The sequence below is a fragment of the Scomber japonicus genome, chromosome 18 (genome assembly GCF_027409825.1).
Source record: "Scomber japonicus isolate fScoJap1 chromosome 18, fScoJap1.pri, whole genome shotgun sequence".
Lineage (NCBI taxonomy): Eukaryota > Metazoa > Chordata > Actinopteri > Scombriformes > Scombridae > Scomber > Scomber japonicus.
The window spans coordinates 17,799,038-17,811,388 of NC_070595.1; the positions used below are offsets into that span (position 1 = coordinate 17,799,038).

General features: G+C 40.1%; 1 protein-coding gene across 2 annotated transcripts in view; it reads left to right on the forward strand.

Annotated features, from left to right (window-relative positions):
- Positions 1-12,351, forward strand: part of asic2 (acid-sensing (proton-gated) ion channel 2) — a 407,690-nt gene that overhangs the window by 299,410 nt on the left and 95,929 nt on the right. The gene's annotated exons all lie outside the window — the stretch shown is intronic.

Sequence of the window (12,351 nt, forward strand, 5' to 3'; positions counted from 1 at the left end):
GTTTACTCCCTCTGTGTCTGATCGCTCTCATATCTGTCTTCTTTTCTGAGTGGGTGGTTTTGGGTTTGGGGATTTGTGTGCCCGCTCTTCCTTGTGCGCTCCCTTGGCACGTCTGAACCATGGCAGATGTTTTCTCTGCAGAAACTCAAACTATCTTTGAAACTTTTTCTCTTTTTTTCTCATTACATTTGAGTTTTGGTTTTGTGTGTGTGTGTGTGTGTTTTTGCTCTTTCCACTGTGGTCTCAGAGTTAGTGACAAAGGGAGAAATTAGAAACGGCAGATAAATGCTTGTGTGTAAAAGCTGTGCACGGTGATTGGCGTATCACTGTTTTTTGTTATACGTGTACTGCTACTGTGGAGGTTTTGCTGTAAATACATGAACAAGTCATTCCTTTATTGCATATGTGACAGAGAAGCCACTTGAGACATATTTGCTGCCCCAGTCCCGATACCCTCAGTTTGAATGACCCTTGATTGTTACATTCACAACTGTATCAGTGGAAATATACATTTTTCATCCATTTAATCTACTATTCTCTCTTTTTCAGTTTTCATGTACGCCTTTTTTTTTGCAGTTAAATGGAACTGAACAGAAAATATTTAATCATTTTGAAAAAGGGAATAAGAAGGAGAAGAATCTCTTCTGTTTTTGTTGTCTTTTGTTTTGATAAGTTTTGTAATGATTTTAAGCTTTTGAATGTTTAGCATGTCATGCTTTTACTCTTGAAAACCAAGTCAAGATTGCCATTTGAAGGCAGCATGATTACAGTGCTGTAAATACAGCACTCAACCAAGCATAAAAGCATTTCCTTTCTTTCCTTGGAACACAGAAAATCACATATTTATGTTTTGTATTAGTTCCTTACAAGCTTATGGTTAGCAGTTGTACTTTCATGATGTGATCGAACTGGAGAATTTGTCTAGTGGGTTACTTTGGCTTTGTTGTAAAAATAAGTTTGTTTTTTCAGCTCTGGTGGGCGTTGCGACTCTTTCTGTCCACTTTGCTCTGTGTCATTGCCTTCTGTCAGAAAACAGGACGAGGTCCATAAGCTCACTGCCATGCAAATGAAGAGCTCAATTAGAATCATGCCCTTAAGCTAGTATCCATTAATTATGTTTTGAAGCACTTTCATTTTGGTATACAGAAAGAGACATATTCCTTCTTTGTTCAATTTAGATGTCATGTTCAGTGCAGCTTTAGAAGGTTGTGAAGGTTTTTTGAAGTGATTTCTTCATTGCTGCAGTATTCACAGGTCAGTTTTATGTCAAGGTTATCTGCCCAAGGGTGGATTCACTGTCGAAATAAGTGTGAGTCATGTGAAATGTGTTGGGCAAGTAAGCTGTACATGTTGCTTTGGGGAAATGTAGTAGCAGATTGCCCAAAGTGAATGAAAGGTCTGAACATTCTGTAAGAATGGATTAAGGCACTGGTGATGGAGGGGAAAAGGTCCTCCAAGAACTGCTATTGTGCAAACTTAACAACCAATCTATACAAGTACTCTGAAATATCAGTGAAACCATGATCGACAAGGTTTCTGCAGCAGCTCTGCTGCAAACACATGGGAACGTTTTACACTGAGTCTTCCTACAGTAAGTTTGATCCTGAACTAATTGAGGCCAGTCATACATATTTATGAACAGTGTGTTTCCAAAGTAGTAGATTGGGGAGTGTTTTAGTTGTGCAGTTGCATGGATATTGTCAGCCTTAGCTTACAGATCAGAGGCACATTGATGCCCCAATCCTGCCTTCTTCCTCATCTTGTTCTACCTCTTAGGGGGCCTTGTGCTGTTAACGGGCCCTCAGTGGTTTTGCTAATCTCATTAGCCTGATGCTGCAAGTCAGCAAAGACTCCCCGAGGCCTCTTCATTATCACTGCATTTAGAGCACTGTCACTCTAAGACCAAAAAGGATGCAACAACCAGATTAAATGAGGGATAGGAGACACAAGCACATCAGCTTGCGAGCAAATACACACTAGAATCCTTCTGTCACGTGTTTGTGCAAGTTTGTATGCCTGAATGCATGATTGTCATGGAAAATAAAGAAGAAATCCAGTTTTAAAAGGGGTTGCTTATTACAGGTTTAACAGTACAGAGGGTGCTTTTAACCGCCAGGCACGGGGTGGTATAGGGGCGAGGAAGAGAAAGGTACAGCTAATGGTTGGGAGTGAGACATAGCATAGAGAAAAAGCATCTGGTAGATCTGCCTGGAAATACGAATGTGTCCCATAATTCTGAGCAATCTCCTGCAGCAGCAAGATCTCATGTGCTGAGTCTACTGTATCACAATGAATAGGAACTAGTAGAAGGCTGGCTAATCAATAAATCTATTAGCTCCGTGCTGTAGTTTATGGTAGTCTATTTTGCTCCCACATCTCCAATACTGATATACTCTCAACCACCCGCAGCTAGTCCCAACTTAACAGTGGGGGAGAAACATGCCAAAGGCCAAGCAAACCCATCCAATCATCTACAATAAAATGTAAGTGGTACCGTATCAAACCACAGATAGCTAAGCCTCTCCCTGTGGAACAGATACGCATTTCCATACTAGTTCCTTCCTAGTTCCACCAAGGAGTAGACAACTGCGGCTGCAATGACAAATTAAACAGTGCTCAGAGTTGGGGAGCACCACCTAATCACACATGAGGCAGGGAATGAAAAAAGGTGAACCTGGTCTCTATATGTATCGGCTCGATCTCCAGGGAAATCTCAGAGCAGCAATGCCACAGTATAGCCTCTCTACAGTCTTAAAGTGTTTCGCTCAAGGGGGTTTGTTCATAACTGTTTTGAATTGAGGATTATCTGGGGACGGTACTGTGTGTCAGATTTTGTTTTATTAATGTTTTGAGCTATTTATTGGGAGGTGCTATAATCGATATGGATCAAAATGATGAAATGTATGTGAAAGTGGTTGCATGCAGTGATAAACCCACAGAGGTTCATCACCAAGCTCTCCTCTGTAATTTATTTTAGCATCTTTCAGCTCATTATTTTTGAATCACTGCTCGCCAACCTAATATTCAGATGCAGAAGACATTTTCATTTTCAGTGACAAAGTTATGATTCTTCCATAATGGATCATTTGGAAAGTAAAAATGGCATTTCCCAAAGAAGCTGTCAGAGAGTAGAACAAACCTTAAAGGGGAGTGATTATTGGAGTTAAGGTCACCAGAGGAAATGCATGTAAATAGGCAATTATTTGCTAAAAAGTTCCCAATATCATATTAAAGGTTGCCAAACAAATAGTTAATGCAGGTTAAACTGTAGTAATCAGTGCAGATGGATTTTTATTAATAGTGTGGCATTCAACATTACCGCAAAGGTTTAATGAATGCAAAGTAAAGTCAAGGTTGCTCACAGTGAAGGATGCAGATTAAGAAATAAATCCTTTGTTCAACTATTGAATGTACAATACAAAATCTCATGTGATGTTTATCTCTAAATCTTTAGGCAAATGCTTCAAGTCATCTTAATATCTTTTTCAGTCATTTAGTCCCCCCTTTTGCTTTGTTTTTAACCTCTGTCTACTTTTAGTTATCAAGTTATACAAGTTATCAAGATATGGTCATGGATGCCTGCTTCAACAGCTCTGTCAACCGCTAGTGACATGTTTCAACTGGCCACATTTATTATTAGCTGAACATTGGAGATCTTTTGACAGAAAGCCCTACCTAGCTTTTCCTTTCATCTCCCCACAGGTTAATTTATTAAACATGCCAACTGTTTATAGAATATGTTTCAGAGCTGACAAAGGAAGGTGCCTGTACACTGATGCTTTTCCCCACTCAATTAATCAGCTACACCACCATTTTGACTCGACAGTTCTTATTATTGACTGTGCTTTGGGAAAACGGAAAACATTGAACCACCTCTTGACTCTTTCATCTTACTTTATACATCAACCACATAAACAGACTGAGGAGATTGGCAGTTGCAGGGTTTATGGTTTGGCACTTTTGGCTGTGTTGAGTCACACCATACTATGTTGATTTGCATTTCCATTACCAGTTTTACCATGCAGAGTCGAGCCGAGTTGTGCTCGAGATGAACCATCTTTGGAGTCGGTCCAAAGCACACCCAACCTGCCTCCAAGTGGTGACGTCTCATCTCAGTGACCATGGCCAACCCTTCTCCCTGCCTCTCCCCCTCAAACAAGTGTGTGTGTGTTGTGCAGTGAGGCTTCACTCATGTCTGGAGACCAGAGAGAAATCTGTTTTTAAAAGCCTCCAAGAGCTCAGCTCTCAGTACTTCTGTAGCTTTTAACTGAATCTCTGTGGTTTGAAGTTTAGTTTCTCTCCTGTGTTTCTGTTTGTACTTTTAAGGTATCTGATTTCAGCCATGTTGGAGCTGCATGGAGTTACTGTAGATGAAAACACATTTCCCGCTGCTGCTGTTTTGTATTAAAAGCTTTTAAATAACAAAATACAATTTACAAAAAACAGAATGTTTTTTTTCGGGAAGAACTCAAAATAAAATGAAATTTGCTTATCCACCGTTTCACATCCACGACTTTGACCATTACTGGCAGCCATGATGTATAGAGTCCACTCTAGCACATCATCAGTTAAAGACAGTCCTTCAAGCGGGAAGCTCTGTTGTAATGGAGATGCAAATCCCTGCTGTGCTGGGCCGAAGCAGAGTCATAACGGAGTCAAGCCAAGCCAGCACATGTGTATAAAAAAAGCCTAATCCTTATTTGCAGAGGGCCACATGATGCCCTCCACAAAGCCTGGTCAATCACTGCTGAGTCTAGAAGGGCGGCTGATTGAGTTTTAAGCACACCCAGGTAATAATGCGGGTCTCCTCTCCTCTCGTTTGTCTTTGACCTTTTCAGTAGGATTCTGTAAAGCAAGACCATAAGCTATTGATCTGGTTTGAAATGAAAACACGAGTGGGAGTCAAAGGGAAGCTGCATAGCTCCAACCAGAGCAATCTCATTAACACAGGTGACCATGTGCTTACCATACTCCGCACCCCAATCCAATTTTCCCTCTTCGGAGAGAATGGCTCGAGTGGTTTCATGAGCTTCAACTTCCAGCTTATATTAGAAACCATAACAGTGCTTCGTTTTGATATGAATGGCCAAAGTGCTGGTCATTGATATGCCACAGCCACTGGATGCAGCCAGCATCCAATAGCTGTTTGACAGCAAGCCGTGGGCCACAGAGAACAGTCACCTTAATCTCCTGGTGTAATGCAAGCCTTGAATGCAGATGAAAAGATTATACATGGTTAGTATTCATAAGGTCACGTCGACGCATAAACCACAGGACTTGTAAAAGGTTAGTGTTTGAAATAGAAAGCTAATGGATGCTGTTTTCTTCCATGAATACCATTAGCTGAAGCTGTATCCAATCTCCACCACACCCTATGAGGGACATGCATAAGTTACAGCAGATGAGCTTCATGTGACATCACTCTCAATGTATGGAACATTGTACAGTAAATAATGAAAAAGACAAACAAATAAAACATGTTTTTTAGTTTTTATGCAAGACATAAGTGTTGACAGATGACAGAGGCAATGATTGTAGTATTTGAAAAGCTTGTGTGAAAATTGCTTGCTTGACCTGAAGTTTCACCATTCACTGTTTTCCCTCATGGCTCATCTTCCTATGCTCTCTCTCTCTCTCTCTCTCTCCCTCTCTCTCCCTTTCTCTCTCTCTCTCTCTCTCTCTCTCTCTCTCTCTCTCTCTCTCTCTCTCTCTCTCTCTCTCTCTCTCTCTCTCTCTCTCTCTCTCTGTCTCTGTCTCACACACACACATACACACACATTCTGTACTGAAAATATGCATCCTGCTACACCCATGATTCAAATCTATATTTACTGTCAGACCTTTGGGCAGCAAACACCTACACACAGTATTGTCTTTGTGTGTGTGTGTGTGTGTGTGTGTGTGTGTGTGTGTGTGTGTGTATTGGCAAGCAGGGTAAGTAAATATGTATCTAAATGGTAATATGTCGTGACAAGTATGTAAATTGACAATATAAGAAACAACCTTTAGAACAATACAATATAACAAACACTACAATAATGAAACAGTTTAAAAAATGACCACAGAGTTGCATCAACGATTCTCTGACACAAAGTCAACAAAAGCGAAATATTATAAGGTTTACAAGGCTGAGATTTATTGCAGGGATACTGTATCGGATTGCATTACATTGTCGAGTTGTACCTGAAAAAACTCAAACTAAAAATGTGTATAAAAGTATAAAATAAAACTCCAACGAGGGATTCATAGAGGTTTTCTCTGAGTCCTCTAAGATCGTAACTTTGTTAAATGTGACTTATGATGGTGTCTGATTCTCCAAACTATCGACACTGTAAAATCTCATTATCAGTTTGATAAAGATCTCCTATGATTAGCTCAGTGTAATTAGTTTGTCCGTTGTAAAGTAGAAGAACTTAAATTATATAATGATTGCATTCAGAACTTAAAATTATCAGTTCAGTCTTATCGTATATAATGATAAATTGATTAGATAACCTACTGATCGTTCACCAGCCTCAAGAAATTAAGTTAGTTTATTGAAAAGCTTCTCAGCAAACATTGTGTTTGAGATAAAATCCTTCTTTGTTTTGATTAAAGAAAATTACCCCATTTTTTTTGTACCATGTTTTTTACGTGTCCACTCCCTGATCAGTATTAAAACACATGACGACATAATAGTTTTTTATTTAAACTCCACGTAATTCTTTCTTTGTAAGGCACTTGATTAAGCTGCTCAGTGCTTGCAGAGTCAGACTTACTACTACTATTTGTAATAAATAAATAAATGTAGAAAGAGCACCTCTTTACTGTTCAGCTTTGAATTTCTTCTCAGTTCTTATCATTTCTATTAAGTTCAGTTAAACATACTCAACAAGTCCAGTTAACCCAAAATCTACCAAGTTCATGCTTTTTACGATGTTAGTGATTGCAGCTCTATTCATTTGAGCCTCGTCAAGAAACAGCAGTGCTACTATTCACTTTGAATGTACATGAGTGGACAATGGTGCACTCAAGCCTACTCAACGACATGCTTTATGGTGCTCTGCCATTGTTAAAATGGGTCGAAATGTACTTGGACGGCCGCTGATACTCTGTGTGTGAGAAACACCGCACCTTCACATAAACAACCTGTTAGTGCTTGTAGGAAAGCACAGAGACAGCGAACACAGCTGCCTGTGTCCACAGGACTTGTTTGGTGGATCAATCACCAGCAGGCGCAGCGCTGACACTAATATGGGCTTCCCAGCGTGCGATACTGGCTCCTTCTAGCACTCCTCATAGGTGTTCCTTATCATGTGACAGGGGCAGTAATCAGCCCACAGCTATAAACACATTCACACACACAGAAGATGCAATTAGAGGGTGAAGAAAATGATGTAGCTAACTTCTTCAGCACATAAGCTCTTACTCACATGAGCTCTCTATGGCAATCTAAACTTCACACTCCTTCTCTTCCTTTTTGTCACTAAATTGCACTCTTATATGAAAGCTTAGTTGAACAAGCACTGCATGCACAGAAACAGACATTTATTTGACATGAGCAAAAGTTATATTCCATTTTCAGGTTGGAAACAGGCCAAGAACATTTTTTTCCAATTCATTACATCCTACACAATTTCTCAACTTCTGCTTTCACACTCAGAACGTGGGATTGCAGCCTCCTGAGGTTATTGTAGCTCACATGGCATATGACCATTTTAAGTCTGTATGATTTTGACCTTTCCCGGGCTGCTTCCCTCACTGGGTCAGGCATGATGCTGTGTGGTGGTGTGTAGGCTTAAGTCTGCACTGATCAACCAAGCTCTGAGGACGTTGAGGTCAAGCTGCAGCTCAGGATCAGAAAGAACAAATTCTCAATCCTAGGGTAAGAAAAATGTAGATTCAGCTACGTTATGGATATCATCCATGCTGTTTGAATATCACCTAGCCGCATCTTCCTTATCACACTATGTTTGTTAATATGCATTGCTGACATGCATTACGACAGCGTCTGATTTGATCAAAGGCTTATGGATCATAATGCTGCTGGTGTCAGCCACCTCAGCTGTAAGCAGCAAAAGTACGCAGCTATTTCATCTCATTTTTCTTGTTTTTATCAGATTCTTACATGTGATGCTTCTACTGCTTCACCAAGGAAATGTGCCTGCTGGCAGTATTTTTATGGTTTCTGGTGCTATCTGTCGAAAACAGATAGCAGTTCCTTTACGCACCACTAGTTTCCTTTTCCAGCTCCAAATCAGGGAGCAGTCTCAAGGTGAAAAAAGATTGCAGCCTTAACTCACTCTCCTCTTTCAATTACTGCTGCCTTTGTGCCTTTCAGCAAGCACTTAATCCCCAGCTGCTGCAGTCAAGGTGTTCAGTGGTGAGCGGTATTAGGCTGTTGGCTGTTGGAAAGCTCTCAGGTGTGTGTGTGCATGTGTGCCACTTCCTCCAGCCTGTAACTGTTCCTGTAGATCAGACTTCTCAGAGCAAACCTGTTTAAAATGGGGTACGTTGAAGGACCACAACAGAGGCAAATGTAAACAGACTTAAAACGGCAAGTAAATGTTTGTTCTCACTTGAATCTCACAAGACTGTGCTTTGAAGGAGGAACCAACAAAGGGATACAAGTGCATTCTCCTGACAGCCTGTTTTATGGTTGTGCATCTTTGATGAAACCTGGTTCCACTGATACTGCTTTAGCCAGAGCCCATGGGCGTGCTCATTTCTACACACACGCACGCACACACACACACACACACACACACACACACACACCACACATTTGCTCAGCTATCTTACTGAGAACATTCATTCACATAATGCATTCCCTAGCTCCTAACCCAAATCTTAATCCTCACAACTAAATGCCTAACCCTGAGCCTTACCCTAAACTAAACCTAATCCCAATTCTAACCATAGCCCTATAAACCAAGTCTGAAGCCTAAAACAGCCTTAAGTGTTAGAAAGTGAGGATTGGCCAAGATGTTCTTACTTTCCTAAAACATCCTCACTTCCCAGTTCTCAAACTCAAATTCGACCTCACAATGATCCCATGCAAGTACACGCACACACACACACACACGGTCGATATGCATCCAGTTTTCCCAAATAGATCTGTTCTGATTCAAGGATCCTCTGTGTATTCCCTGTGACCCTTGCTGACCTGCTGGTAAGTCAGTTGTGTTGAACTGGATGCTATTGATGTCTCATTTAATCCATACTTTATAGCTTTTCCACATGCCGATAGCTCAGTTTTGGATCTTCACCTCATCCCTTGGGTCTGTTAGCTGGAGCTGCATGAGAAATGAAGTGTAATACGCTACGTGTTGCATAGTTAAGTTAGCCATAAGTGTGTATTTTGTGTTCATCTCACACACCATTGGTTTGTAGTTACTTAAATGAATCATAATGTGATTTCCTTTCTGCTTCATCATCTTGGGATTTCAGCAAAAGACTGAGAGGAGTCCATCTCATTCCTTTGGGGGAGGCGAGTGGGGGAGTGGAGAGGAGGTAGAGGTGGTTTTGTAAGTCAAAAAAAAAAAAAAAGGTAAACAACCAGGAATAGTAGTGCGCATCAAGAGGCAAAGAACACAGCGGCTTTCCAGATTTAACCTGAACAATATCAAAGAAAGAAACATCTTTGAGATCTTGAGGTCCCGTCAATAATTTAACACGCTGAATGTCTCGCCGTTGTTTGTGCCTCTCCCTCCGACGTGAATACCTTTATGAATAATGGAAACACAAGGAGCAATTTGCAGCAATTCATCCTGTCTACTTGACAGCACACTTTAATTCAGATTCACCCTCATACCTTCTCACCCATACACTGCTGTATATATAAATATATAAACATCTGAATAATTCCTATTGTTTACATCTATGGTGGGTGGCAGATTAAATATTCAGTAGATTTTCCCAAAACGCCAAACAGAGGTAATTACTAAAATACCGCCTTGTACTCAGTGTCCAACTTTTCCAGTGTATATGTTTTTATTATTGTGTTTGCTCTGTGTCTCTGAAGGATATTATTAACACACTGCAAACTGCTTTGGCTTTATTTGGGCTGAGCCACTATAGGGATATTACTAATGCACTCAGTATATGTCTAAGCAAAAGCGTGGAGATAATGTTGCCGCAAGTGGCAATTTGCGGTTTAATCCTCCGTGCTCAACGGAAGGAAGCAGCTCAATCGGCCAAAATTAAAGCCGCAAGCAGCAACAAACAGGTTTCAGGCTTCACAAAGCCGACCAAAGTCACTTCAGCTAGTTTGATTCTGTTTTAAAGAAAGAGCGAGATAATTACAATGTATGCAGGAAAAACATTTTAAATTCAACCAAGATGTGCATACATTAAATAACGTCTTTTCTTATTTACCTTATATATGTAAATGCATTGGAGAGCTCATTGATGGAAAAAAAATCTACTTCAGTGCCGTTTATTTATAGTCTCCTTCAAGAAGAATTACTAAAAATAAATGCTGGAACAGAGTTAATGAGTTAATGAAAAGAGAAGAAACAGGTAATCTGGAGGAAAGATGTTGATGCCCAGCTGTTTTTTTCCCTCTTTAGGTTACAAATGACCCAGGTGATGATGTTTGATTTGTTGCTATGTTGAAGCTGAATAAGTGGTTTGTAGACTGTTAGTATAGCTGATTGATTACTGATTCAATGAATGATCTTCAGAGTAGCACTTTAAATAAGCACAGGTATTGATGGAAATACGAGCTTGTGCCAACCAAGTGAAAAATTAGCACATTTTACTTTCTTAGGGATAATTAATAAATAATGACAGGGATGAATTAAAGATGAAGTCCCCTCTGACCTGGACAATGTGATTCTACCAAATATGGAGTCATATGTTAAAAGCCAGTGGTTTAAGGATAACTTAATGACATCAGTTATTTTTTTAAATTATTCACTTTTCAAACGCTTTCATTTTTAATAATTACATTGCCAAATTATGGAACCCTCTGCTTTACATGAATGAATTGGAAGTCATACTTCTTCAGATTCAGGTGCAGACCTGACGCTTTGTTAAAAAAAAAAAAAAAAGAATCAGGTTTATCACACTCTGCAGTATGGAGGCATTTTGGGGACAGTTTATAAGGAAACACAGCTGTTAATGTCATCATAAAACTTTCTGACTGCATTACTGAAGAATGGCCCAAAACCAAAGTGTTGCAGAGCTTTGAATAAAAGAGAATGTTTGAGTGAGTTGAAAGTTTTATAGGAATCCAATGCTTTAAAGAGGTCCATATATAAATGAAAAAGAACTTTGTGCTTTGTGTTTTTAATGCTGAAATTCCCAGTCGCAGCAGTCCCTCGAAGTTAATTGATGCTTTCTTAACACGGCAGTTCCCAACCCAACCATGGACTAAAAGACTTTCTGAGAAGGTCCACATTAGCACTGCAACACTGTACAGTAAATGTGTTCACTGCCCTCGTCAGTAAATGAGACCCACGACTCTCTTTTACATAAATGCTATTTTCCTTACAGTGTCCGGGCAAACCTTTTTTTATTTAAACGAGTAAAGTTGGAGATGCAAATATCTAGCGAGGAACATTTCCAAGATGGATGTAGATGTAAAGAAGGGGAAGTGGCACATTGGCCCTCAGGAGCTCATCAGCATTATAGTCCTAATCCTCTTGGTATTGTGGGCACAGGTGGCACTCGCTCATTACTCAAACCCCTATAGTCTATCTTTTACAAGCAAAGAGAAATATGGACCCCTATTAGCACATCCCCTGCTGCACCATGCAGTATTTGTATGGGTCAGGACATGTGTGGGAGGTTGAAACGTAGAAATCCAGAGAAATTGAGAAAATAGATCTCAGAGTTCCTCAGAACAGAATATTATGCACTTCCTCTCATTATAAGTAGCAAGAGAAACAAAGGTTAAATAAAATACACCTGCATCATGCCTGTCATGCCATCCATCCATCCGCCTACGTTTCAGTGCTTGTTATGCAGATGGTGTAAATATAGAAGGGTACAGTGTGCAAGAAAAACAAACAAGCGTACAGGTAAAAGTAGAAACTGAATGCACAAAAATAAGGCAGGGGAAGCTCGCTAGACTGGCAGAGACTGGTGTCAGACTTGGCAAGATGAAAGTGTTTGTGTAGTTCTTGCTCTGTCTCACTTTTTGCACACACATACACGTGATGCAGTCAGGCTCACCATTAGTTATGAATACATTCACAGCCTTAAAACAAAGTAACGGAGAAGCTCATATAGTGCAGATCCAAGTAATGTGTAGATTCAAAGGCAGAGGGAGGGGTGTTGTTGGCATTCATGACAATGGCTCTTTGTTGTCAGACTATAATGATTCTTTCTTGCATGGTATAGGTTTCGATGTACTCTTCTGTACTC